At 34.1% G+C, this 27,828-nt stretch overlaps 2 long non-coding RNA genes across 4 annotated transcripts; one reads left to right on the forward strand and one right to left on the reverse strand.

Moving 5' to 3' along the window:
- LOC144373954 (uncharacterized) lies at positions 1–17,060 on the forward strand. Of its 3 annotated transcripts, XR_013433504.1 has the most exons (5): positions 1–83; positions 2,535–2,665; positions 5,654–5,826; positions 12,962–13,055; positions 14,270–17,060. It is a non-coding gene; the product is annotated as an uncharacterized LOC144373954 (long non-coding RNA). The 3 variants fall into 3 exon arrangements; XR_013433502.1 differs by lacking the exons at positions 12,962–13,055; positions 14,270–17,060 and adding an exon at positions 6,416–6,817; XR_013433503.1 differs by lacking the exons at positions 12,962–13,055; positions 14,270–17,060 and adding an exon at positions 6,416–6,817 and having other exon boundaries at positions 31–87.
- LOC144373955 (uncharacterized) lies at positions 13,652–27,828 on the reverse strand. Its single transcript, XR_013433505.1, has 2 exons — positions 27,678–27,828; positions 13,652–14,641 (listed from the first exon to the last, which is right to left on the reverse strand). It is a non-coding gene; the product is annotated as an uncharacterized LOC144373955 (long non-coding RNA).

The raw sequence follows: 27,828 nt of genomic DNA on the forward strand, positions 1-27,828 counted from the left end.
CTCAGAGCAAGCCCACGCTCACAATTTCTGGTGAGAGCTTTCTTCTGGAGTGGAGGCGGTTTCCTGCGGAGCTCCGGCGGTAGGTGGGTGAGTGCCGCGAGTATAATTGCGAGCTTACTTGTTTAGAAGACAAAAAGGGTGTGCTTGGATTTACCCGTGTTTTCCTTCCGAGTTTTTTCCCCTTATGCTCTAAAACCTTGGGTTCTGGGAAATGAGAGCCAGCTGGAGAAGCTTTGGTTACTGTGGCAACCATGTGTTACTGATTCTGGTTTTTGAGGATTTTCCTTCCGAGTTTTTTCCCCTTATGCTCTAAAACCTTGCGTTCTGGGAAATGTGAGCCAGTTGGAGAAGCTTTGGTTACTGTGGCAACCATGTGTTACTGATTCTGGTTTTTGAGGATTTGAAAAGAGAATTTGTGTTATAACTCCTCAAAGTACATGCTGGGTCGCATTCAGAGTCACATATTATTTCAAACTTAGGTGTTTAACCCCGGAAATTGACTTTAAAGGATTTAATTCTGGTAGTAATGTGGAAAAGCAGTATTTTAGGCAGGGTAACTAGTTAGAAAGCTAATGCAGTGATTAACACAATTTCAGGGTGTTGTAGAATTCCAGAGAAGAGGAAATATTGTAGAAATTCTAGGTGGTAGGATCAGAAGCTTTAATGCTTGGGTCGATGTGGGAAATGAGGGAGAGAGACACTGAGCCTCTTGAGGATTAATTCCAAACTCGCTTTTGCATTTGTATTTCTAGTTTCGTTTGCCACCTGCAATATCATTGCCTCCTACCTATCTCTTGTCCTAGTTCTAGTCATGCCTAGTAGTTTTATGTTCTCTGAATTTCCTTGTCCTCATTTTGTGTGTGTGTATGTGACCTTGGACAAGTTTCATAATTTCACTCCCTTAGTTTTTTCAACATAATGTGGAAGAAAACAATTAGTATGTAGTGTGAGTGTGTGTGATTCTGTGTGGGAGGGATAGAACCCAGGGCCTCATGCACACTAGTCAGGCACTGTACCACTGAGTTACATCCCTAGCCCCAAATTAAATAATAGAGCAGGTATGTAGTAAAGATCCAATAAATATTAGCTACTACTATTTGTATTGTATTTGTTATTTGCATTTTATTGTTTCTTTCTCTAGGCTTGAATTTTTTAAAATTAAGGGGAAATATCTTTATGTGCTTGGAACATAGTAATAGTTGAGTAATGGATTATTTATTTTGGCTGCTTCTGACATAATTAAATGTTTTTTGGGTATGTGGGGGGGTACCAGGTGTTGAACCCAGGGGCACTTAACCACTGAGCCACTTCCCCCAGCCTTATTTTGTATTTTATTTAGAGACAGGGTCTTACTGAGTTGCGTAGGGCCCTGCTAAGTTGCTGAGGTTAGCTCTGAACTGTGATCCACCTGGCTTTAGCCTACTGAGCTGAACAGATTACAGGCCTTGGCAAATTTATTCTTTACTTTAAAAGAACTGCCAGTTGCAGGTTGGAGTTGTTAAATGGGTAGAGTGCTTGCTTAGCATGTGTGAGGCACTGGGTTCAATCCTTAGCATCACATAAAAATAAATAAATTAATAAAGGTATTGTGTCCATCTACAACTAAAATATATATATAATTTTAAAAAACCTACAATGCAGTTAGTTAGCTTGTCCATTTATACAAAAAGATTCCCTGTGGTTTTGATAGGAATGATAGGACTCTGTAGACTAGTTTAACAATAGTGGTCTTCCAACCTGTGTATCTGAGGTGTCTTTATATTTATTTGGGTCTTTTGAAATTTGTTTCAACAATATTACTTTTCAGATGGAACTTTTCATCTCTTTCGTAAAACTTACACCTTTTATTTTTAGTTTTTGATGCTTTTACAAATGGCATTGTTTTCCTAATTTCATTGTTTGCTTCTTCATTGTAAATTCATTTTTTGTATTTATCTTGTACCTGGCAACATTGATGAATTCATTTATTAATTCTAATAAATTTTAATGGAATTTTAGAATTTTCTAGACAGAAAATATAGTTTTCCTTTTCAGTCTAGATGTCTTTTCTATAATTTGCTGAAAGCCCTAGCTAAAACCTCCAGTATAATGAATAGAAATAGTGAGAGGGGACATTCTTATCTTGTTCTTGATTTTAGGGAAAAAAAGCATCCAATCTATCACTATTAAATTTCATATTTACTGTGGGTTTTTCATAGATACTGTTTAATCAGATTGTGGAAAGTTCCTAGATTGTCCATGGTCACAAGATGATCATGTAGTTTTTGTTCTTTGGTCTACTGATTTGGTTTAGATCAGTAGATCTTTATTTACATTAAGAGATTTTCAGTTGTTAAGCCAACCTTGCATTCCTAGAGTAGATCCCACTTGAGCATGATGTATTATTCTTTTAACAATAGCTCAGTTTACTATTGTCTTAACAGAAGTTCTCAATACTAAATGACTTTTCTCTCTTTTTTGTTTTTTTGTGATGCTGGGTATTCAACTCTGGGCCTTCACCAAATGACTTTAAAAATTTTTTTATCTTCGAGCAGATGAAAATGATTATGCATACAGTTCAGCAACCCAAAGTATGCTCAGTGACAGCTGAAAGACATCTGTAAATATTTGTGGATTGATTAAAACTCCTGGAGTTTGGGACCCTTTTGTGAAGAGTTATGTAGAGGTAAGTAGACTTTTCATAAAATTGTATTGGTTTTATTTTTGTCTTAAGCCTATGCGATATTGCATTTCTAATTATCTTTATTGATCAGGAGGAAATTTAATGGAGAAAATTGTTAGGGTTAGGGGTTAAGGGTTAAGGGTTAGGAGGTTAGGGTTTAGGGTTGGTTAGGGTTAGAGGGTAGGGTTAGGCGTGAGGGTGGGGGTGAGGGTGGGGGTGAGGGTGAGGGTTTAGGGTTAAGGTTAGGGTTATGGTGGTTAGGGTTAGGGTTGGGGGTTAGGGTTAGGGGTTGGGGTTAGGATTAGGGGTTAGGGTTAGGGGGTTAGGGTTAGGATTGGTTAGGGTTAGGGTGAGGGGTGGGTTTAGGGTTTAGGGTTGTTAGGGTTAGGGTTGTTAGGGTTTAGGGTTAGGGTTGTTAGGGTTTAGGGGTAGGGGTAGGGTTGGGGTTAGGGTTAGGGTTAAGGTTAGGGTTAAGGTGTTAGGGTTAGAGGGTTAGGGTTAGAGTTAGGGTTAGGTTTAGGGGTTGGGGCTAGGGTTAGTGTTGGGGTTGGGGCTAGGGGTTAGGGGCTGGGGCTAGGGCTATGGCTTAGGGTTGGGGTTGGGTTTAGGGTTTAGGGTGAGGAGTGAGGGGTGAGGGTTTTGGGTTAGGGTTAGGTTTAGGGTTTAGGGTGAAGGTGTAGGTGTTAGGGTTTTGGGTTGAGGGATGAGGGTGAGGGTTTTAGGGTTAGGGTTATGGTTATTGTTAGGGTTAGTGTTAGGGATTAGGGTCAGGGGTTGGGTTTAGGGTTAGTGTTAGGGTTCGGGGTTAGGGTTGGGGTTAGGGGGTTAGGGGTTTGGGTTAGGGTGGTTTTGGTGGTTAGGGTTAGGTTTAGGGTTTACGGTTAGGGTTAGGGTTAGGGTTGGTTAGGGTTAAGTTTAGGGTGAGGGGTGGGATTAGGTTTTAGGGTTTTGGGGTTGGGTTAGGGGTTATGGGTTAGGGTTTGGGTTTAGGGTTAGGGTTTGGGGTTAGAGGTTAGGGGTTCAGGTTAGGGCTAGGGTTGTTAGGGTTAGGGTTGTTAGGGTTAGGGGTAGCGGTAGGGTTGGGGTTAGGGTTGGGGTGGTTAGGGTTAGGGTGTTAGTGTTAGAGGGTTAGGGGTTAGGGTTAGGGGTTATGGGTTAGGGGCTGGGGCTAGGGTTAAGGTTAGGGGTTAGGGTTGAGGTTGGGGCTAGGGCTAGGGGTTAGGGGCTGTGGCTAGGGCTAAGGCTTAGGGTTAGTTGGGGATGGGGTTGGGGTTAGGGTTTAGGGTGAGGGTGAGGGTTTGGGGTTAGGGTTAGGTTTAGCTTTAGGGTTTAGATTGAGGGTGTAGGGGTTAGGGGTGAGGGTGAGGGTGAGGGTTTTAGGGTTAGGGTTTTTGGGTTAGGGTTTTAGGGTTAGGGTTTTTGGGTTAGAGTTAGGGTTTTTGGGTTAGGGTTTTAGGGTTAGGGTTAGGGTTTTGGGGTTAGGATTTTAGGGTTAGGGTTAGGGTTTTAGGGTTAGGGTTATTGTTAGGTTTAGGTTTAGGGGTTAGGGTCACGGGTCAGAGGTCGGGGTTAGGGTTTAGGGTTCAGGGGTTAGAGTTTAGGGGTTAGGGTTTAGGATTTAGGGTTAGGGTTAGGGTTGGGGTTAGGTTTTAGGGTTTAGGGTTAGGGGTTAAGGTTATGATTTAGGGTTAGGGTTAGGGTTGGGTGTTAGGGTTAGAGGGTTAGGGAATACTCTCATGGACAAAGCAGATAGCAGGCAGTCTTTAAAAAATTTTTAAATTGAGTTATAATTAGTAAATTGGAATATACGGACAGAATGTGTCAAAAATGCATTTTTGGAGATCTGTCAAAAAAAGCAAAGTATAATTTACTGTATCAGTTTGAATTTAATCTTGATTTTTCAGATGATGTCTAAATGTTTATTTTCATAATAAGCTTCAGTTTCTCATTTTTTGTTGTCTATGTGAGGGGAAATGCTGAAATATTTAGTTAAGAAAAACACTTTCAATGGAAAAATTGTAGACAACCAATTTGGATGGCATGCATATTTTAAAACCAATATTGACATGATTCTTGGACATAAAATGATTCAAGCATAGAAACCAGAACTGTTATTACCCAGACAAGGGATTTAAGTGCATACTTCCCGTGATACTTCCTAAGAAGTATGACAACTATTTGTTTTCAGCTCTGACCCAGTATTCAGGAGTGCCTGTTTCTTCAAAAAAAAAATCTTCCCAGCCCCTCAAGCAAGAGAATGTTGACCATGAAGGCAGCAAGCAAAGAGCTCAGAAACACAAATTCAGGACCCGAAAGCCCTCAGTTACATTACTCCCAGAGTGCTAAATACCTGGAGGCCTTTAGGTTACAGGAAGAAAGTTCAGGAGGGCTGCATCCTTTCAACAAGACTGTCAGCAGCATATTTATAACCTGGATTTCTAGTTACTGTAGACCAATAAATAGACTGATGATTTTTTGCAATTAATTATAAAGACCCTGATATAGAGAACAGAGCAGCCCCATATTAGACAGCACCAGACAAGAATGGTTTAAGACACACTGAACATAACCCTAGACCAGAGTCAGTTAAACAAAGACACAAATCCTAGCCCAACCAGAAAAGATACAAAAATATTAGTACAAAGATGTGATTGTATATCATACAGACGTCTCCTGAAGTGGAGGTATTGTAGTGCACTAGTCTGAGCAGAGTTGGCTCAGATCCCAGCTTTGGCATTTTCTAACTATTGAACCTGAGAACAGGAAACTAGCTATTGTGTGTCTCACAGTGGGACTTACTTTATTTGAAAGCCTCTACTCTGGTACCCACCAGGTTGCAAATGGACAGCAAGTAAGACCTATTTTTCTTATGTTCCTCATTCTCTTGTTGCCCTAGTTACTCCTTTGAGATGAACGAGTAAGATACTGTATATGGTTCTCATTCTGCTGTGTCACGTTCAAATAACCTTTATGTTTTCTTCCTAACCACAGAGTTTAAAAATCTCCTCTGGTCAAAGTCAAGAAGCAGTTTGTGGAAGGATCTTCCCTTTGTATTTTCCATGAGAATGTGTGTGGTAGAAAATTCCTGAGCATATGCAGAGCACCAACTGCAAAGGAGTCTGAGAGATGTAGTTTTCAGCATTCAGACTATGAACCAATCCCAGGTATTGTCCACCAAAGTCTGTAAAGATAGGTCAAGTTGGAATGGTCACCAACTGCTGGAAAAAGATTAAGAAATTATTAGAAGTGCTAAGGAAATTAGAATCATGCTTTCAATGTCTTAAGAATTTGATTTTCCCTCAAAGATCACATAGATTGTATACTACTACCATTCTAAAAAATTATGTGTTTATTTTACATTGTATTACACTAACTGCCTGTTATGGTTTAGATATCAAATTCTCCCAAATTCCCATGTGATAAAGTGCCTTTTGAGGGGTAATGGAATCTTTAAGAGGTGAGGGGCCTAGTAGGAGGTCATTGGGGGTGTTCCCTTAAAAGATATACTAGGACCCCAATCACCTTCCTGCTCTCCAGCTCATCAGGAGCTAAGTAGTTTTGCTCCACCATGCACTCCCACCATGGTGAGCTGACTTGCCATTGGCCCAGAGTCTTGGGGCCGACTGATCATAGACTGGATCCTCTATGAGCCAAAAAATAAGCCTTTTTTTCTTTATAAGTTGATAGTCTCCAATACTTTTTTATAGTGACAGAAAGCTAAAATACAGTCCTTTTACTTTTTTTATATTATAGGTCTTAAGAATGTGATTCAAGAAGAAAATTGAAAAACAACTACATGAATGCTTTATCTAGCTGTATAAGAGATTCTTTTTCACTTCATGGGTGAAAATGCTAAATCTGAAGACCAATGAGTCTTTAAGTCAAATAACTATTTTATTAGTTTTCATACAAGGAATGATGGACAACCTGTGGTCAATTATGATCAATTTAGCTTAAGCCATTTGGAAATAACCACAATTTCCTATTCAAAGTTATCTGTTCCAGAAATTATGGAATGACATTATCCACAATATGATATGAATTAGATGTCATAAACTTGAGATTTCATAACCTATGAGTAAACATTTGAGAGTAAGGCAGTTGGATTTATAAGCAGTTAAAACACAAAATAAAAATTTAAAGGCTGGTCTACAAGTTTTAGCTGGTCATTCACGTTTCCCTAATGTTTCTTTCTACTTGCCAAACAAACATCATAGCTCCTTTCTCATATCAAATGTCCTCTGCCATTTACTTAGCACTAGGAACACACAATAAACGAGCACTGCATTCTCACTTTCCAATCTCATCCTACTGTTATCACTAACAGAAATCCTTATTAAGATTGATATGTTGCTTCTGGGACCCATGACAAGCAATCATTTACATTTACTTAAATAGGGAAAAAGAAAAAAAAAACTCTACTTATAAAACTAAGGAGTGGAACACAATACCCTCACCCCTCAGAATTGTGATTATTCTAAACCCTAGGTCTTTCACATATTTTTCTTCCCATTTATGTACACCACTTTGTCAGGTGTTTTAGTCATCATTTTTACTGCTTTGACAGAAAGACCTGACAAAACAAATTTTAAAGGAGAAAGAATTTATTTAGCCTTCAATGTTTGAGAGGACTTCATCCATAAATGGCTCTGTTCATTGTTCTGGGCCTAAAGTTGAAGCAGAAGGGCATGGTAGAGGAAAGAAGCTCAGGACTTAGCACCAGACCTCAAAGAGACTTGTTTGAACCTACAAGTGTCTAGTGACCTACCAGTTATTTGTGCCCAGTCAGACTGCAGCACCCCAAGGGCATGAACCGGTGATCTATTTCCTTCAGCCACTCTCCATCTGATTATGGTGATAGCCAGATTAATCCATATCAGTTGTCAGGTTAAAGCTTTCATAATCTATGGGCTGGAGTTGTTATTCAGCAGTAGAGTTCTCCCTACCATGTGTGAGACACTGGGTTTGATCCTCAGCACCACCTAAAAATAAATTTATTATTTTTTTAAAAAAAAAGCTCTCATAATCCAATCATTTCACCTCCACATTTCTTTGCATTGTCTTACATAATAGCTTTGGGGGGATACCTCATATCTCAAACATAACCTCATGCTTCTCTATTTGTAAAGTATCTGTGAAAACTAGAAACATAAGTGCATAGTAAAGAAACGTCCCCTCATCCTTAAATGTCAACAAACACAGACACACACACACGCACATACACAAATGAATATTTGTGCTTCTTTTTTAAAAATTTTATTTTTTAGTTGTAGGTTGACACAGTACCTTTTATTTTTTTATTTTTATGTAGTGCTGAGGATCAAACCTAGGAGGATCAAACCCAGTGCCTCAAGCATGCCAGGCAAGCGCTCCACCTCTGAGCCACAACCCCAGCCCCTTGAGCTTCTTAATCTCAGTTTATTCAAACAACACTCATTTTAAAGATATATCTGGCTCCTAATTTGAATGTATTCCTGAATTTATTTCATTTAAAAAAATGTGTTTACAAGGGATTCTCTCTTGGTAGTTGCAGAAATGGAAACTGGACATAGTTTCATTGGGTGTATAAAAATAATTCAAATGTCATGCAGTGATTCTGTTTTTAATTGGACAACTGGGAGCCTGGGATGAGGAACTTTAAGTAAAGATTGCTCAGCATCAGTTGTTACATAAAGCTGCCAGAGAAGCAAAGGAACATTGTAAATGAGTCCTACTACCTCAGGTCTTAGAGAAAATTTTTAAAATGTCTGATCAGGGAAAATTAAAGAAAATTAAAAAGAATGTATGGACAAATTACAAAAGAATACATGTAATTAAGTCAAGTCATAAGGAGTTTAATGCACATTGGTATGTTGCCTTATAGAGCTATTTTCCTTTGTTTAAATATCTGCTTTCTAGTGTGTAAGAGAAAAAAAAAGTAACACTTTTTGGAGCTTGCAATGTTTGCATAAGATTGCTCATAGGTTTCTTGCACCAAACCTTATAATAGCAAAGTATATTTAGTTTTATAAATTACTTATAAAGCAAAGTATAATAGCAAAGTATATATAATAGCAAAGTATACACAAAGTATAGTTTTATAAATTACTTATAATAGCAAATTATACAATATCAAAGTATTGAATATTTCTAGTATTATGGTGGTTTACATCAAGAAATCAATGATTCTCCAAATTCTGAAATTTATTAAGATTTAAAATATGATTTTGGAGAATATTACTTCCTTAGAAGTTTCTCTGATAGTTGGGAAAATAGAAATTTTACAGGACATGAAAGCTATAAGTGTCCTTGGAAGTCATCCAAACCAATACACTTGTTTTATAGCAGAAAAACAAAAACAAAAGCAAGTTACAAAGAAATTCAGTTGATTGACTCAGGATTGGGCAATTAAGTAGCATAATTACATGTTTCAAACTTATGTGTCTAGATCAGAGTTTTACAAATAAACTTCACCTTAAAACAGTTTAAAATGTTTAATGTATTCTTAGCATATTCATCAAAAGTAATATGCATCAAGATTTTTTAAATTAGGAAAAATAATTATTATATTTTCTCAAAATATGATACATGTTTGAAATAAGAATTTAATACATCCAATAATGTATATATAACATCATACTGATATAATGCATTTTAATATGGTTAACATTTTGAAGTGATACATAGTTGCTACCAATTATTCATTGCCATTTTCATCTCTATTCATAACCCTCCCCAAACCACTTTCCCCACTCAGAATAAATTCCAAAGTCTTTGCAATGTCCACCATTCTCACTGCTCTGAACATCTTTAGCTTCATCTTCTAACTTTCTCTTCTCCTCCCCAAGCCCACTGGACTCCTCAACCATCCTACAGTTCCAAGGTCATTAACACTACTGGCCCTTATGTTTGTTCTTTTCTTGACTCGGCCACTAAGTAGTCCATGGCTCACTCACACGGCATTACATCTGCTCTAACAACTACTTATTCGAGAGACCTTCCAGTAATACACTGTGTAAAATTTTATCCACTCATGTCATTGCACTCCAACCTCCTAAACTGCTTTATCCTGCTCTCTACACTTATCATAATCTAACCTATTAAGTGTATGTTCATTTCTTTGAGATGGAAGTCCCTCAACATCAGTTCCACAAGGGCAACTACCTTGTCTGTTTCATTTCCTGCCAGACACACAGTGTTGCTGAGAATATATATTGATTCAATATATTAGGATTTCACCTAAACTCAAACACTTCATGGAATTCGTTTTGAGAACTGCATCTTCAAGCCATTTTCTAAAATAAATAAAACAATTTCAATTTTATCTTGTTTAGTCATATTTCCACTAAACAAAACTACTCATCCTGACTAGTGATACTTAATCCATATGCAAAATATTTGAACCAAAAAAAGGTTGATATATATAAAAATAAACTTTAATTAAATTTTGATAAGAAATATTTGAACCTTAGCTAAATGGCTTAAACATATCCATGTTTATTTGTTTGAAAATGTCATCTAAATATACCCCACAATGAGGAATTATATTGTTTACCATATACATTAGCAATATTTTAGAAATATAAATACTTTATGTAAACTTAATGTCACTAATAATCCTTACCATAGGCAGATTCTGCTTCTTGTAGATATGCTCTGAAATCTTTCTTGGACATCTATGCTTTTAATAGAATAAAGCTTCTGAGCATTTAAGTATTTTGAATATTCTTGCTTCTCATCATAAATTACTATCTCAAAAGAGTTTAATTGGAATAGATTTTAACTACCAAATGTCACAGAATGGAATGATAATTTAGGAGCATATTTGTACCTTTAAATACATTTCCATTCATTATGTCCTCTATCCGATATTGCATTAAGCCACAGAAAAGGTGACTCAGACATGCCATTAAGATTGCCAAGGCTTAAAAAGCAGTACAATGGATAAAAAATGTATTACTCAAATGTGTCAAAATGGAACCCAATTATGCTTGATCTTAATAAGTCCATTACAAGCTATATTAATTAATAAAGCTTGTCAATCATTAAAAGACACTGCTTAGAGATATTTAATGTGTTGGGTTATTTTAAGATATGAACAATTGAAATAAGCTGTCAGCATATGTTCAAATGACAGTCAATCAACTACTGTTTATTGAGTAAAGTGCTGAGTGAAGGACCATTATAAATATGAAGATGAATAAAGATAATTCTTGCTATAAAGGAACCAGAATTCAAGTTGACTGTTAGTCTTGAATTTTTTTTTATTTGTAATTAGGTAGCTAATCTAATTTTTAAATTTATTTTTGATTTTTCCTCTCTCATTTTTATATTGCATATGTATATTTCCTTCATTTACCAATTAAAAATAAATTATAAAACATGCTTTTCCTTTCTTTTCTACATCTACATAGTATTTTGTATTTATATATGACAGCAGAATGAATTACAATTCTTATTACACATATAGAGCACAATTTTTCATATCTCTGGTTGTATAATATTTTAAGTGTTTATTCACCCAAGCTCATAAACTGGATAGAGGAGGTGTAAGTTCAAGTTGCAGTCTAACCCATGTGACTGACAGAACAAATGTACAAAATAAAGGCTCAGACCACATCGGCATGTGATGTTCTCATTAATGTGCACCTTTCCTTGCTGAAATAAATATGAGAAGCAATAAGTTAGTGTTCCCAACTCTCAAGTAATGATTCTTATCATTTTCCGGGAATCTATTAAGGCATGAAGATCTTACACACATTATATAATTTTCAAAGTAATTCTGAGGCAGTCATTTAAAATAATTTAAAGCTGATTAAATTGATGGAGAGAGATATTAATAATTTTTGCCTAAATTACACAATTAGAAATTTTTATAAAGATCTATAAAACTCCAAAGAATATAGGCAGAGCTGCTCCCCAGATATTTCATGTACAAACTCATTCACTCTCACAAAAATTTAGTGAGATATGAATATGATTTCTAAGCTCACTCAATCTTTGAAGGTCTAGCTCAGTTTACTCAAATTCTTTACAGTGGCAGTTTTGTGTTCACTGATATCAAATGACCTGTGAGTTTCCACAACTTCTCTCTTTTCATCTTCTGATTGACACTTATATTTTGGGCCAGATAGAACAGAGGTATAATATAAGAAATTCTAGTTCTTCAGACACACTATAAGCATTATTTAATGTGGTAGTGATGTGATATCTCCAGAAAAGTGTAGGTCAAATTCAATCATATTCAATAAATAATCATTGTGAACTTTATTAGTAAACTTCAACTCCCTGATAATTTTACTTTCTCATGGATAGTTCCCTGAAGTATATCCCCTGAGTAATTTTATAAACCTATACCTTGAAAATTGTTCTATGCAATAAAAAATTTTAACTATGAAGTAAACACATTAAATTACTCATATTTTCCATTATATCAAAAATTAAATTACTCATGTTTTCCATTATATCAAAACAATCCAGCTGTTATATTAGTAAGTGTACTAAAATGTATAATTATATATTCTAATATATATGTTGAACACATATACATTCACTCACATATTTTCAAAAGTTACCTCAACTTTTTTAAAAAAAAAAAACATGGTAGTTGTCAATTGACTTTTATTTTATTTATTTATATGGCATGCTGAGAATCAAACCCATTTCCTCATGCGTGCTAGGCAAGCACTCTGCCACTGAGTCACAACCCCAGCTCCTATATGAGCATTTTTAAGATAATGCAATTTAAAATAGAGTTGTAAGTTTCATAGTTTAATAAAATAACAAAAGGCATGCTTTATACGGGTCTTTGTGACATATGTGTCATTAGGTAGAAAACAAGAATGATGAAGGAAGTCTTGAGACTCAGAATGTGGGTCCAGAGCCTAATGGTTCTTTGAGAAGCGTTCATTCCTTTCTCTAGGAATCCTCCATTCTCTGATACCCTAAGCCAGCAGATACACAGTATAAAAAAATGGCTTAACATGAAATTCTAAGATACAAGAGCTAGTCATCCTAGGGGCTTAGTATGGGCCAGCAGCACTCTAGTCTTTGAGACATTGCCTGTCAGGTCCTACTATGGTTTCACTATTAGATGTCTCAAAAAGCTCACATGTGAGACAATGCAGGAAAGTTTAGCAGTGAACTGACTGGGTTATGAAAGCCTTAACCTAATCAGTGAGTAATCTCCCCTGATAGGGAGTAACTGAGTTGTGACTGTAGGCAAGTTGGGTGTGGCAGGAGGAGGTGGGTACTTGGAGGTGTGCTTGTGGGGTATACATTCTGTCCATAGCAAGTGGAATCTCTGTGTGTGCTTCTCAGTAGCCATGTCTTGACCTGAATTCTTCTATCATATCCTTCTGCTGTGATGTCGTGCATCCCCTGGAGTCCTGAGGAATGGAGTTCACCATCCATGGTAAGAGACATCTGAAACTGTGAGCCCCCAAAATAAACTTTTCTCCTTTAATTGTTCTTGTCAGGTCTTTTGGTCTCAAGAATGAAAAAAAAAAACAACTAAAACAGTTCCTTCTGACAGCATTGGAAAAGCAGCCCATCCTTCATCAAGGAACAAAGAAGGAAATATAAAAGGAATTTATTTCCAGGTGTAGTTCTTGGTTCTCCTGTTAGAAAGTTGAGGGCACCTTGTGGACTGAGTGAAATGGTGGCTGCTGTAGTCAGCTCAGGCTGCCATAACAGCATACCACAGACTGTGGGACTTAAACAACAGAAATTCATTTTCTCACTGAGAATTCCAAGATCACTTTGCCAGCCAACTCAGCTTTTCATGGTGGTTTTCTTCCTGACTTTGGATAACCATTTTTTGCCTCTATCATCACATAGTAGAAGCAGGCAGGAGGGAGACAGGAGAGAGAGGAGATAGAGAGACAGACAAAGAGAGGGAATTTTGGAGGCTCTTATTATAAATACGCTGATCCCACTGGATCAGAACTCACCTTTTGACCTCACTAAAACTTAATTAAAGGTTAAATAAATCCACTCAACCCACAGAAATATGGTAAAAGATGATAAATAGTTGTTTTAATCCACTGAAATTAGAGAAAATTTTTTACAGTAATAGATAACTAGATACCCCTATTCCAATTTGTCATGTATATATAATAATATCAGACCTGGCCACCACATGGGTGACTGTGTCCATGAAGGAACAATTCAAAATTCCCACTCTTCTTTGCGCATCCATTTTACCATCTGTGAAACATCATAATAGGACTAAGTCAGATTTTTTTTTTAAAGAGAGAGAGAGAAAAGGAATTTTTTAATATTTATTTGTTTAGTTTTTGGTGAACACAACATCTTTATTTTTGTGTGGTGCTGAGGATGGAACCCAGCGCATGCCAGGCAAGCATGGTACAGCTTGAGCCACATCACCCAACGAGGATTTTTTTTAAATTGTATTGATTAAAAACAAATGACACTCTGGGGGATAGCTCATGTCATTGCAGTTAGATGGTGGCTGGGGTTGCAGTCATCTGCAGACTAGACTGTCCTGGTCATCCAAGATGGCAGCCTCTTGTGGCTGGCAGTAGTGGTTGTTGGTCAATCAGTATGCCTGCATGTGGTCTCTCCTCTTGGCTTGTAAATCTCATAGCACGTTGTTTGGTTTCTCAGATGGAACAAGTCAAGACTAAGTGATCCAAATGGAAGGATACAGAAGCTGCTAGGCCAGTTGATGGCTGAACCCAGAATGGACACAACTTCTTTTCTGCCATATTCTAGAGGTCTGTGTAGTTGTAGATCACCAGGATTCAAGGAGATTAAAAAGACTTCATTTCTTGGGAAAGCAGCAGAAAGTAGGTGACAAAATCACATTGTGGAAGTGCATGTGGGGTGAGAGATATTGCAGATGTCTTTGAAAAGGGGTAAGACCTTCTGATATGCCATCTTTTATTATCTTCCTCTAAAAGAATTTGCAAACATTTGTGGTAAACTGCTGTGGGAAGTGAATGAAACTGTAGCCTTTCCTCTCCAACTCTGACAGTCCTGGGGACAGGAGGAAGAAGCATCTTAGTTTACAGAATCATAGAAAGGGTGAACAATGCTTCACTCTCTGGCAAAGCAGAAGTATTAAATATTTTTAAAAATATTGGTTACTGGAGCAAGCATGTACATACTAATAATGGAATTTTTTAAAACTTGTATTTTGGAAATGTTCATAATAAAACATCCTGTACTTGAAATTAAAAAAAAAGTAAAGCCCCTCCAAACATTGTCAAATAGCAGATTTGTCAAATAGTCAAATTTAGAACTTCATTACATGAATGTGGGAAAACACAAACATTCAACCCACAGAAGGAACTAAATTAATGGATGGGGGGAAGTTGTGTGAAGATGGAGGTTTGGGATTTCCTACTAGTTGGAACTGTGGGAGCAACAAAAGTCATAGAAATCAGAGTTATAACACTGTATTAGCATGGCAGGAAAATAGTATTACCTATACTATCTACATATTTACAAAAATTAAACAGACTTCAAAGTTATTAATTATAAGTTGATGAAATTAAACAGGTATTTATACAAATAAGTCTATTTAACTGTAGATAAAATACATAATGGGTTTTATAGTAATCCAATGTTTTCATTTGCATTAGGCTTTTGTTGTTGTTGTTAATCTGGAAATAGATTCTAAGAGTAGTACATTAACAAAATATTTTAACATTCACCCTTATAAAATGATAATAAAGGACCAGAATTACTAAGGAAGTAAAGACCTGCTTATTGTAAAAACAGACTAATTTTCCATGTTTATCTTTTCAGTATAACATCATCCATCATTGTTAGAAATCTTATGACCATGTGCCCACCAGTTAATTCATTGACATGCAGACCTTTGACATTTTTATTTTTCTTCACATAATCTTTCCATTCCAAATTGTCATAAACAGTTTTATTGGTGATCCTATCCTTTGAAGAGCATCTTTTCTCCCCCATAATATAATGAAAGTAAAGACAGATTACTGCCCAGAAAAGGTGGAAATACCCTGAAAGCCAAGAATGAATAAAATGATCTCAAAGAAGAAAAAGTGAAAAAAATACAAATGCTTTTTATAAAAATGTTTAGCTTTCTATAAAGTACTTGAATTCTATATAAATAAAAGAATTAATTATACATAAGTACAACCAAAACATTCAAATTAAATTTTTTTCAGGATCTATATATCCTAATATCTTCTACGTGGTCATTAAAGATGAATATCAAATTTTTTTAAAGTTAAAGGAGAAAGGTAGAAAACATAATGTCATTTAATATTCAACTAACATTGTCACCTATGTCAATCCTGTTTTGGTAATAATCATCAACTATATAACAAGAGAATTTCTATTCCAATGTTACATAATATTCTATTTTTTTATAAATTTTACGGAATCAATGAAATAATAATAACAGAAGTATCATTATAATAATAGAAATATCATTTATTATAGATAAATAATATTTATTTCATATTACTACTAAAAAATTTCAAACTTTTTATTTAACTTTGCTTGTGCTAATTTTACTAAGTGTAACAATTATAAGATTTTCCTTTTATGTGCTTCAACTTACTTAAGACACCATATGCCGTGTGTATCTTACTCTGGAACCATGTTTATAGATTTTGTGCTCCGGCCCTAAATAACACTTAATGAAACTAAAATATGTGCTTTGCATTTGGCTAGATGTATACAAGGGTTATACTTCCATTGTACATGATTTTGAAAGAATATATAAAAAAAACATTTTCTAAGTATAAATACTTTGTGATTTTTCTAGGTATAAATATTTTGTAATATTTATGAGCTGAACACAATGAAGATGGGATGATTCATTGAGCTTTGGTATTTTGAGGCTAAGAAAAAGCAAAGATAAAATAAATAAATAAAAGAACTCAAACCAAAGATTTATACTCTTACACTTATCCACTGAAATAAAGACACATCATAATTCAAATATGTCAGTTGACAAGAAATAAGCTTACACTTACAAAAACTGACAATATATTTATCTTAGAGAAGTGTAAATTAATTAAAAGTTTTAAATATTCTCATAATTATCCTTGACAGCTTCTTAAATGACTTCCAGTTATCCCTGCATAGGGTATTAGTACTCTTTGGTAATCTCTTGAGTATGGAGTGGACCTAATGATTTGCTTCTCAGGAATTAAATACTGCAAAAGTGATGTAGTCCCAGCAACTTGGGAGGCTAAGGCAGGAGATGATGAGTTTAAAGCCATCCTCAGCAATTTATCAAGGTTCCAAGCAACTTATTGAAACCCTGTCTCAAAATAAAAAATAAAAAGGGCTGGGGATGCGGCTCAGTGGTTAAGTGCTCCTGCATACCAAACAAAGAATCAAACAAACAAAATTTTTAAAAATGGTGTGGTACTACCTGTAATAATAGATAATCATTTTTAAAAAAGTGTCCTAATGTCTTGGAGCTTCTTTTGCTCATTCTGATGAAGCCAGCTGCTGTGTTTTGGCCTGTCCTATGAGGAGTCCACATGGCTAGCAGCATCAATAGCCACCAAGGAACGAATTACCTTACTCAGCCTGTGAGACATGAACCTGATCAACAGTCACTGAGAGAGTTGGAAGGGGAGCCAACCCTTATTCAAGCCTGAGATGATGCTTCAGCTCAACTCTTGCATTGCAGCCTGTAAAAGAAGGATCCACCTAAGTCACATCCATATTTTGGATCCACAAAATCTATGAAATAATATGTGTGTAATATTTTTAGCAATTAAATTTTGAATAATGGCATACAGCCATTGATAGCTAATATAAATAATATTTTACGTTAGAGTCAAAATAATGTTCTATTTCACAAAATGGTTATAATCTGCCATTTTTCAATATTTCTATTCTCTAGTCCTTTGTTACAAAATCTGAGAATTTGGGAAGAATGTAAATATAAGATTCTTTATTATTATTTCTTTGTTTAAATTGTATCTCACTTACTTCATTGGATTACTAAATTAATGCCTAGATTTGATATTAAATTAGTAAATAAGAATTGTAAATATTACATCATACATGCATAGACAAGTACCTAGCTCAGTGCTGTTCACTATTAAAAATGTTAGAAAAGAGGAGGAAACAGATGTTTGTAGGGGATGGAATGCAGGGAAAGCAAGCCTGGAGTCTCAGCTTAGCTACTGTTTATTGGCCCATTTGGGATTTTCAGATGGACCAGAGGGGAGTGCTTGGGGGCTAAAGTTTTCATACACTCCAATAGAAAATGTTCAATCTCTCAGCATCTTTCACAGATTTTTATTTTGTTTATACCAATTTATAAATTTTGTTCAAGATCAATTCTTAAACTTTCTGTAGGAAAATGTTTAGTATGTCAGAATAAAAATAAAAGTGTGAAATACACATTCACAGCCATACATTTTCAAATTTAATAAGCACATGATTTTGACAGGGCTATAATTTGAAAATCTGAAAACAAAGGTGTGGAATGATGAAGGAGCACATACTCTGAGTTTTGTATATTAAAATTCAAAAATTTAGGAGCAATAGAGAATACTGATATGAAGCATCATTTTGCCAAATTATCATAATAGATTAAAGATATTGGCAAATCTTTTGCTACTCCTTTCATTGAGAGTGCAGGAAAAATTCAATTCCCCTTTAAACAAGCTGGATTAATTAATTAGCTTGGCAAGTGGAATAGGGTGAATTGGTCTAGGATTTTCAAAGAAGAAAGGGCTCTTAGCTTTCACCAAAACCTCTTATAATGCCAACAACTATATGAAGCCAGCAGCTACTTAAGAAACTCTGAAACCCTGAGATCATATAGTGAAGAAGCTGCAAGTAGGTCAACAGTGTGAGCTGAGTCTAGCCTTACAGCTATACACATTGTGTGGGTGAAGTCATATTGGATGCTGCAGACAACTCTTAGCTAATTGAGTGTTATAGAGTAATGACATTAGAAGCCGAACAATTACCCAGCTGAACTCTCCCCCTAATTCTTGATGGGTCATAATAAAATGGTGGTTGTTTTAAGCTACTTAACTTTGGAATAGTTTGTTACATAATAATCAATAACTGGAAATATCAACATACTTGCCTAATTTATTAACATAGTAATTAATTTATTAATTAAATAACACCCCCAAAAAGAGAAAAAACATTTTGCAATATTATCTAGAAGTGACAATTAAGGCTTCTCAAATACATGAGATTAAAAATGTCATTGGAGATCTAGAAGAAAATCACAATAGATAGATAAATAAGACAACGGTAGTCTGTTCAATATGCTAATTGTGTGACTTTAGAGAAATTCTATATTCTGCTTGAATTCTATATTCTGCTATGTAATTAAATATGAAAATGAATAGAAAAACGTGTGAATACAAAATACATATGTGCTTGTGTTATGATTATTATATTTGGATATAGAAGTTATGAGTTAAAGAATACATTCATTTTGTTGTTCCATGTAGACTGCTACATTGAATGAAAAAAATTTCATGCCTGCTTCTAATAGACAGGATAGACATAAATAACCAGATCAAGAATGTTCCTGAAAAGATTCATAGCTCTTTATATAGCATGTATGTTAGTACAGAAATAATAACCCCCTGACCCAAGACGAGAACATGAACATATCTTTCTTCAGGTTGATACTGAAAACTAACAAAGGTATTAGTTTGGTGTACAAATTCCTACAGCATTTTCTTTTTAAAAAACCTCAGTTCACAGAACTATCTTGTATACTGAGTAGGACCCTATGATACATATATTCAACTTGATAAAACTCTATTGATGATTTTCCATAGTGATGCATAAACATGGTTTTCAAATAAAGGAAAGAAAAACCTAGGCATATAGAAGATTTAATGAGAAGGATCCATCTGGTAGCTGCTTCAATCACAGTTTTTCTTAGTGGCAACCACATTTACTTGTTCATTTCTCAAATCTTTTTGTGTTTCCCTCATGTCCCCAATATCAGGCTTATACTACTACTTCATGATTTATGTTTCTTGGATAATGAAGACATTTAGACATTTTCTGTTGACAGTTTTTCAGTAATGATTAGTGATGAGAGATAGATTGTGTTTCTCATACTGTTCCATTCCCTTGCCTTTCTCCTTAATTATTCTTAGTTTCTTAATTCTACTATTCAAATTCAAATGGTACACTTAATTTTTTTATCCTTAAACAAATAATATTAAATTTTAATACAAAATACTTACAAAATCCTGATTAACTCAATTGCAACAATTCAACATAATATTTAATAATTTTCTGAAAATGTATCAGTTTTAAAATTAAAGTTTTTAGGTATTTTTAAAATTATTCACATGTGATGACATCAGTTTTCCAGAATGTACTGATCAGATATGTGTATTTTAATCCAGATCATTTCCTTTAACACCCAGTAAAAATTTTTTTCAGTGAGGTGTTTGAAATATATGTATTTTAGAAGAACCATATTGGAAAAAAAAATAAAAGAGATTTTACACTGAAGAAAATTCCTCGGTGTGGCTTGTTAAGAAAATATGTCTCCTCAGTCTCAGAGGCTGGCACATCATAGTGTGATACTTTCTCTCTACTTGTATGAATCAGCATGATGCCTCAGCACAGGAAATCTATAATGTCATAATGTTCCTTAAATACCACCAAAAAGGTAATTTTCAAGTTAAGAAAGAAACAGGCACTTTTTGTTAGGAAAAAAAATAATTAAAATATGTTTAAATGTTTTTATTTTTATAGTAATTAACAATAGACAAAATGCTTAAGGTCATCTCTACAGAATTAAGTATTAATTACAGAATTTGCACAATGAAAGTGTTTTTGTTTTTTTCCTTATTCCAATTACCTTGTTTGCTTCCCAGATGTTATGGTTTAGATATGCAGTGTCCTCCAAAATACTCATGTATGAAACAACACAAGAACATTCAGAGGCTAAAGTATTAGATTATAAGAGATGTGGCTTAATCAGTGAATTAATCCACCAATATGGATTAAGTGGGTGGTAACTCTAGAAGGAAAAGTGTGGCTGGAGGAGGTAGGTCACTGGAGCCTGCCTTTGTGAATTATATTTTGTCCCTAGTGAGTAGACTTCTCTCTCTGCTTCCTGATTGCCATATCCCCTTCTTACCCTTCTGCCATGATTTTCTACCTTACCTTCAACCCAGAGTTATGAACTCAGAAAACCATGGATTGAGACCTCTGAAACCCTGAGTCAAAATAAACCTTTCCTTCTCTACATTGCAACCAATAGCTGATTAAAACACCAAATAAAGTTTCTTCAACAATCTGTAGAGATATACCCTTCTTTTCTTTCACATGAAAGGTGAACATTTAATTTTGAATAATTAAAGATAAGGCTTTGTCCATATTACATTCAGTGGTTAATATTTTTCCTTCTTTTCAGTAGATAGAGGCAAATGTGTTTCTATTTGTTGCTCACAAAATGAAGATGAGTTTCCTTTGCCAGATTTTCTTTCTGAGCTTTTAAATGCATGACTAAAGATAGTATCTTCTTGGAAAAGTTATATGTGTTTGATTTCTCATCTACCTGTGGTGAAACTCTTAAACATTTCTCTTGTTTTAGTTTTCAAATAATATATTTCCTTAAATATTTCTGTTATATCACCATTTCACACATGTTTTATAAACAAAATAATTTCCAGTTTTTAATTTAATTCATGAAACTTTAGTATCTAGCAATAAAACACATTATATGTCCTGAAAATATTCTCATTAAAAACACCAAAGTAAGATAAATGATATGGAATAGTCACAGTTTAAATGTGTAAGTAGATCACTAATAATTAAAATAACTCTATTTGGGGAGATTCACAAATCTTCCAAACGATGTCACATGACAAAGAGAAAAACTCATCCCTTGACACATAGAATTAAAACTATAAAACACAAAAGATGCCAGGGAGATTTTAAACAGTGACAGAAAGAAATAAAAGATGACCAGGACTAACACCAGAGTTTTGAAAAGTCATTTTCAAGAAAGAATAGATAATACCTTTCAACCTATGAGAAAAACAATAATTGAAAACCTATAATTTTGTACATGGTCAAAGTATTATTATAGAAAAAAGCAGCATATAAACATTCGCAGAGAGGTAACATTCAAATCTGAGAAAAATCTCAAGCATGTCTTTCAAAAGGAAAACAAATACTAAAGGATAAAAATGAGTTATAAGGAAGAAAGATCTTCAAGGCAATAATACATTAATTTCAATGCAAAAAATAAGAGAAATGTGTGATTCTGGGCAAAAATAAATGTAAAAATATAGGAAAAACATCCTCCCATATGCACACTGACATAAAGTTTCACTAGCTATACCGGCATCCCCTACCCAATCTGTAGACATGAAATTTGTCATTCATATTAAGGATATAGAAGAGATTTCAAGTGATATGAAAATACAATGACTTTCCCTATATGGATGAATGTAAAATTTGTATGACTTGGAAAATTTCTTCTAATAGTAACTGAAGAAAAAAAATATCATATAACAAGTAGAAAATGTTTCATCAGAACTTTCAAATCTATCCCCCAAAAATACACACCAAAAAAAAAAAAACTATTAGGAAAAAAATGGTGATTTAATTTTAATTGTCAAAACATTCAAGAAATTGATAAGTACAAACTAAATAAGCCTTTTAAGAAAAGTAAGGGAAAGCTGTTACCAAATTAATTCTGTTAATACTATGTAATAGAAAATGTTTCTTGAAATAGCCAATTAGCTGATTGTTGTTGATCAGCAGTTGGATTAGAAGTTTATACTAGAATGTAAATCAACACACTGCTTACTTCCCTGAGAGAGGTTGGCTTCGAATGTCATTTCAACTAAATTGGCATGCTTAGTTATGTAGTTGATTTACAAAGGAAGGAAGGAAGGAAGAGAGAGGGGGAGGGAGGGAGGGAGGGGAGGAAGGAAGAAAGAATGATGAAAGTGGAGAAGGAAGCAGAGAGGGAGAGAAATGAAAGTAATCCAATAATATGAACAAAATACAGCTACAGAAAATTGAAGGAAGAGGAAACGTGATTTGTGTGTAAAAATATTTAATCTCAACAGTAATATGAGGATTGCAAGTTAAAACTACTATAAGAAACCATTTCACACTAAGAGATTGGGAACGTTTAAGTCTGACAATAACATGTTTTGACAAGGATATGGAGCAAAAATATTTCTGTGTCCTGTTATTGGGAATTTAAATGAATACAACCAATTTGAAGAGTAACTTTATGATATCTAGATAAACTTAATATGTATGTGTGTGTATATATATATATATATTTTTTTTCAAAACCCAACAGTTTTTCTCTAAAGAGGCAGCTGTACAAGGCCATATGCTCATAGAATCACTTATAATAAAGAAAATTTAGCAGCAACCTTTAAATTTTTATATTTAAAGGTAATTTATATTTACCTTTATATTTTCATAAAGTAAAAAGGTTCATACATAAGTGTGTGTATATTTATATGTATATACACACATATATGTAGAATTTATTCAATATGTGTGAGATGGATGATCATTAGTAAGATAGTCAAGGTGTATTATTCTCAAAATGACATTGAAGAAAAATTAGCAATTTGGAAAACAATATAGACAATAAAACATTTGAGTGGATTTTAATAAAATAGATATAAAGTATATTTTAGAAATAAAGCATAATGTAAGTTCTTACCAAACTGTAAGAATACTGAATTAAGCAAAATGATTACTATTTAGAGAATATTTCAATGGAATTGAAATATTTTATTTCTTAAGTGATTGAACCACACTTATTCTTTTAAATATTTTAAGACTACAATTTTTGAACAAAATTGCCATCAAATTATGCAATATTACACATATTGAGCTCAATTCAGTGGAAGTGAGAAAAGTTGGTAATATTCTAATGAAGAAAATGTTGATATTAAGTGGACTATGTATATGGGAAGGATCTTCTGAAAATTTCATCTGCCTAGTAACAGGAGTCTAATTATTGTGCTGAATCAGAATTTCAGTAGTAGAAGCTGACCTTTATGAGAGGAAAAAATCTGCTTATGACTAAAGCTATTGAGATCTTCAGGAAGACAAATAAAACAAGATTGAGAATAATGGAATTTGAACCTTCAAACTTGATCTCAGCTAAGCTCAGCTTTATTAATTTCAGCACTTACAAAACCTACACTACTAAAACTCAATATTTTATATGTATGCTGTATCTCTTTAAGTCTTTTAAAATGTTTTTACAAAAATTTCAATGAGAAAATTATTAGTATCTACATGTATCTGCATGTTTGTGTGTACATACATATGTATTATATAAGCACATATGTGTTTACTTTCTAAGAATGTCTAAGAGTACACAAAATTGTGAAATTAACTAAAATACATGAAAACAGAAAAGTTAACCCACAAAATTGTGAAATTAACTAAAATACATGAAAACAGAAAAGTTAACTAAGTTAGAGATAGAATACCTCTGTAAGTAACCTGAATCAGATCCTGTAACATTTGATTCAAATGTATGATATGTCAAGATCATTGTATTGTCATGAGCAACTAATTAAAAAAAGAAAAATAAATAAATAAATAAATAAAAAGAGTAGAAAAGAGGAAATGAATATCAGTTCTGCCTATTTAAGCAAAGTTTCTAAAATCATCTGGTGCACTCTATACATTGCTAAGAAATCCATATGTAGTAGCATTTATAAATCTTTTACACAGTGTTTAATAAAATCAGTAGTTTTTAACCACATTATCACTGAGAGAATTGAGCCCAATGTAGGGCAAATATATGATCTTAGTTCTGGATAGAAACTATGTGTCACATTGTTAGTTGGAATTACCTACTGGTATTCCCAGGACAAAAGGTCTTGTCAGGGCATTGTTTCATCAGAATCTTCATCATCATTAGTACTACCACCACGATTAACACAAAAAAAGTTATGTACAATTTAGAAAACATTTAAACATGCTTAATAACTCTTATGTATGAGTGTGTGTGTGTCCAGGTGGATGGATAGGAAATATCTTTTTAAATTGTTTTTGATCTGAGATGGATTGTATTGTTCTTGCAGCAGGATTGACTGACAGGTCTTTTAAGCAAGAAATCAGTAGTTACTTATACCTTTTGACAAAGTCAGTCTAGTTGATTTGAGGAGAGTAGTTTGTAGAGGAAACTTAAAGAGTCTCAGCTGACAGATGATGATGGTTTGTACTTAGTTGGAAAATAGTTACCAAAGATGTTGATTTGAGATTTACTACCATGTAAAATGATATCTAGAACCATGGGATTTAAATGACAACACCTAAAACATAGGAATTGAGTGGAAAGAGAAAAAGTGAGGGATAGGATCCTAGTGGGTACTCCACTACTTACAGGATGATTCTAGAGTGAACCTCCAATAATGGTGCATCATCTTTAATGGAGGATGGTGTGGAGTAGCCAATTAAAGTGTTCTAAGAGGTAGATAAGAGTTGGATAATTTTAATACTGCTTTTTATCTACGTCCTTGGAAAAGTAGCAACCATTGTCTGATGTCACAGGTGCTGACTTTCAAAATACTGCTAGTCCAATGAGGTCCACATTGTTCTGGGAACAAAGCTTTCTACTTTGTATTCAGGGTATTTACAACTAGATACCACAGCATTTCCAATGTAATTCACTTAGAATTGTAACTGCCTGGGTTTTACTTCTTAATAACTTTAAGTCCAATGATGAGTCCTAAAATTTTTATTTCAAGTATTACTGTATAACACATGAGAAAATTTTCAATTAATATTCCATCAACAGCTGGGGGTATGGCTCAGCAGTGCTCACCTAGCACATGTGAGGCCCTGGATTTGATCCTCAACACCACATAGAAATAAATAAATAAAGGTATTATGTCCAACTACACTAAAAAATAAAGATTTTTTTTTAAAATCATTCTATCAAAAGTTTTGTGATGTGTATGTGAAATTTTATTTCTTATTTATATATCAATTAAATGATAACCTTTAACAACGTAATTCCTTCTGGAAGAATTTGTGCATAAATAAGAAAATAGGCAAGTAAATAAATCTGATTCTCATTATCTGTTCACACATTTTGGGTATATTGAATTTGTTAATGAGATTTATTTTCTTTAATATAATAAACTGTAATTTAGATAAGTATTTCATTACTATTATAAAAGTAATTATGGGCATATTAGTTTGTTTGGGCTACCATAACAGAGTGCATTAGACTGTGTGACTTATAAACAACAGAAATTTGTTTCTCACAGTTCTAGAAATACAGAAGTCCAGGCTAAGGCACCAGGCTTGCCTGATGAAGACTTGCTTCCTCATTGACATGCCTTCCCACTGCATACTCACATGGGGAAAGAGCTAGCTCTCTGGGGTCTCTCTGGTAAGGATAGTCATCCCATTCACGAGGTTAGAGTCCTCATGACCTAATGCTATCATATTAGCGATTCAGGGAATCCAACATTCAGACCATAGCATATGTAAGTATAAAGAGGGTAAGATCATATCCTTATCTTGATTATTTGTCTCTGTTTATATCAAATGTACAGTATCATTGTAATATTTTATAAATTTGAATAAATTTTTGATACAATTAGCAATCCTACTTTTAAAATTTGATCCAATGATATTATTCTTTTATAATATAGTAAACACCCCCCACCACCACACACACACACATACATAAATAATAAACCATCATGGCACACGTCAATGTGCTGAGAGGTAAACCACACTGAAATGATTTATTTTATTGAAGTTTAGATATAAACTGATAGAGCACTGATAAAGCACTCATTAAATGTCTATGCTTTTACACCTCCTTCAATTCATCTGACACTTCAGAATATCACTATTGCAAAGATTATGGTTGGATAAAACTCTGCAAAGTCTGAAGTGTGCTCTGTATAATCTTCCTTCTGATTCATTTAATGTAACCTTTATGCAGTTAATTAAAGATAGAACATGTTGACATGGAGAACGTAACATGATTCAATTGAGAGTGTTGCATATTATTAATGTTTAATATCTTTCTCTTCAGGCAAGAGCCATACTTGCCTTGCTAGACTAAAACTCTTATAACACTCCAAACAGTATGTGTGTGTGTGTGTATGTGTGTGTGTATATATATATATATTTGTTTTTCTAATTTAAACAAGCATTTTATAGTAATTTAGGAACTATAGTTGTTAATTTAAAACTATGAGTTTAAAAACTACCATTTATTATGTGTATAATATGTGTAAAGTGAAAGTTTATTGCATGCATTATTTCATTGACTCCTACTGATTCTATAAGGTAGATGCATATCATCAAAATTGGTATATGAGAAATTTGAGTCACAAGTTTAATAACATTGTTACCAAGTTGGTAAGCAGACCACAAATCTAAATCAATATCAACATTACTTTAAAAAATAATCTTTTGTGTTTGCATGATTTTTGAAACAAATACTCTGCCAGGAGAAGAAGTTAAACTTAAAAAAAAGAAGAAGAAAAAAGGAGAGGGAAGCTTGTTAAAAGTATAACTGCGTTTGTGTATAGTAATAGTAAAAAAATAAAGTACACCAATTAATGTTTATTAACATCAAATTTAATGTTAATTAAATTGACCTATATTTCTAGATTACAATTGTTAAGGGAAAGATGAATTGCTAATACAGTCACCATTATAACATGGTTGAATCTTTCTGTTAGTATAAAGTTAGTTTTAGTAGTAGTTGAATGTCCATTAAAACAGATGATAATAACAATATTGTGTATTTTAAACACTCCCTATAGCCAGGGCAGTGGCACACACCTGTAATCCCAGTGGCTCAGGAGACTGAGGCAGGAGGATTATGAGTTCAAAGCCAGCTTCAGCAGAAGTGAGGTGCTAAGCAATTCAATGACACCTTGTCTCTAAATAAAATGCAAATTAGGACCCAGAATGTGGCTCAAAATCAAGCATCCCTGATTTCAAACTCTGGTATCCAAAAAAAAAAAAAAAAAAAACCTCCCCTTAGTGTTTTTTTCAATTTTTTCCCACCGTTTAAATAGTCAGAATGATTACTAACCCCATTTTTGAGATAGGATCTTTGTGGTTCAGAGATGTTAATCGTCCAAGGTCACATATCTAGAAAACAAGAGACCAAATGTAAATATGTAAGCTGTGTGAGTCATATATATGCGTGTGTGTGTGTGTGTGTGTGTGTGTGTGTGTGTGTG

Source organism: Ictidomys tridecemlineatus, unplaced genomic scaffold, assembly GCF_052094955.1.
Source record: "Ictidomys tridecemlineatus isolate mIctTri1 unplaced genomic scaffold, mIctTri1.hap1 Scaffold_54, whole genome shotgun sequence".
NCBI lineage: Eukaryota > Metazoa > Chordata > Mammalia > Rodentia > Sciuridae > Ictidomys > Ictidomys tridecemlineatus.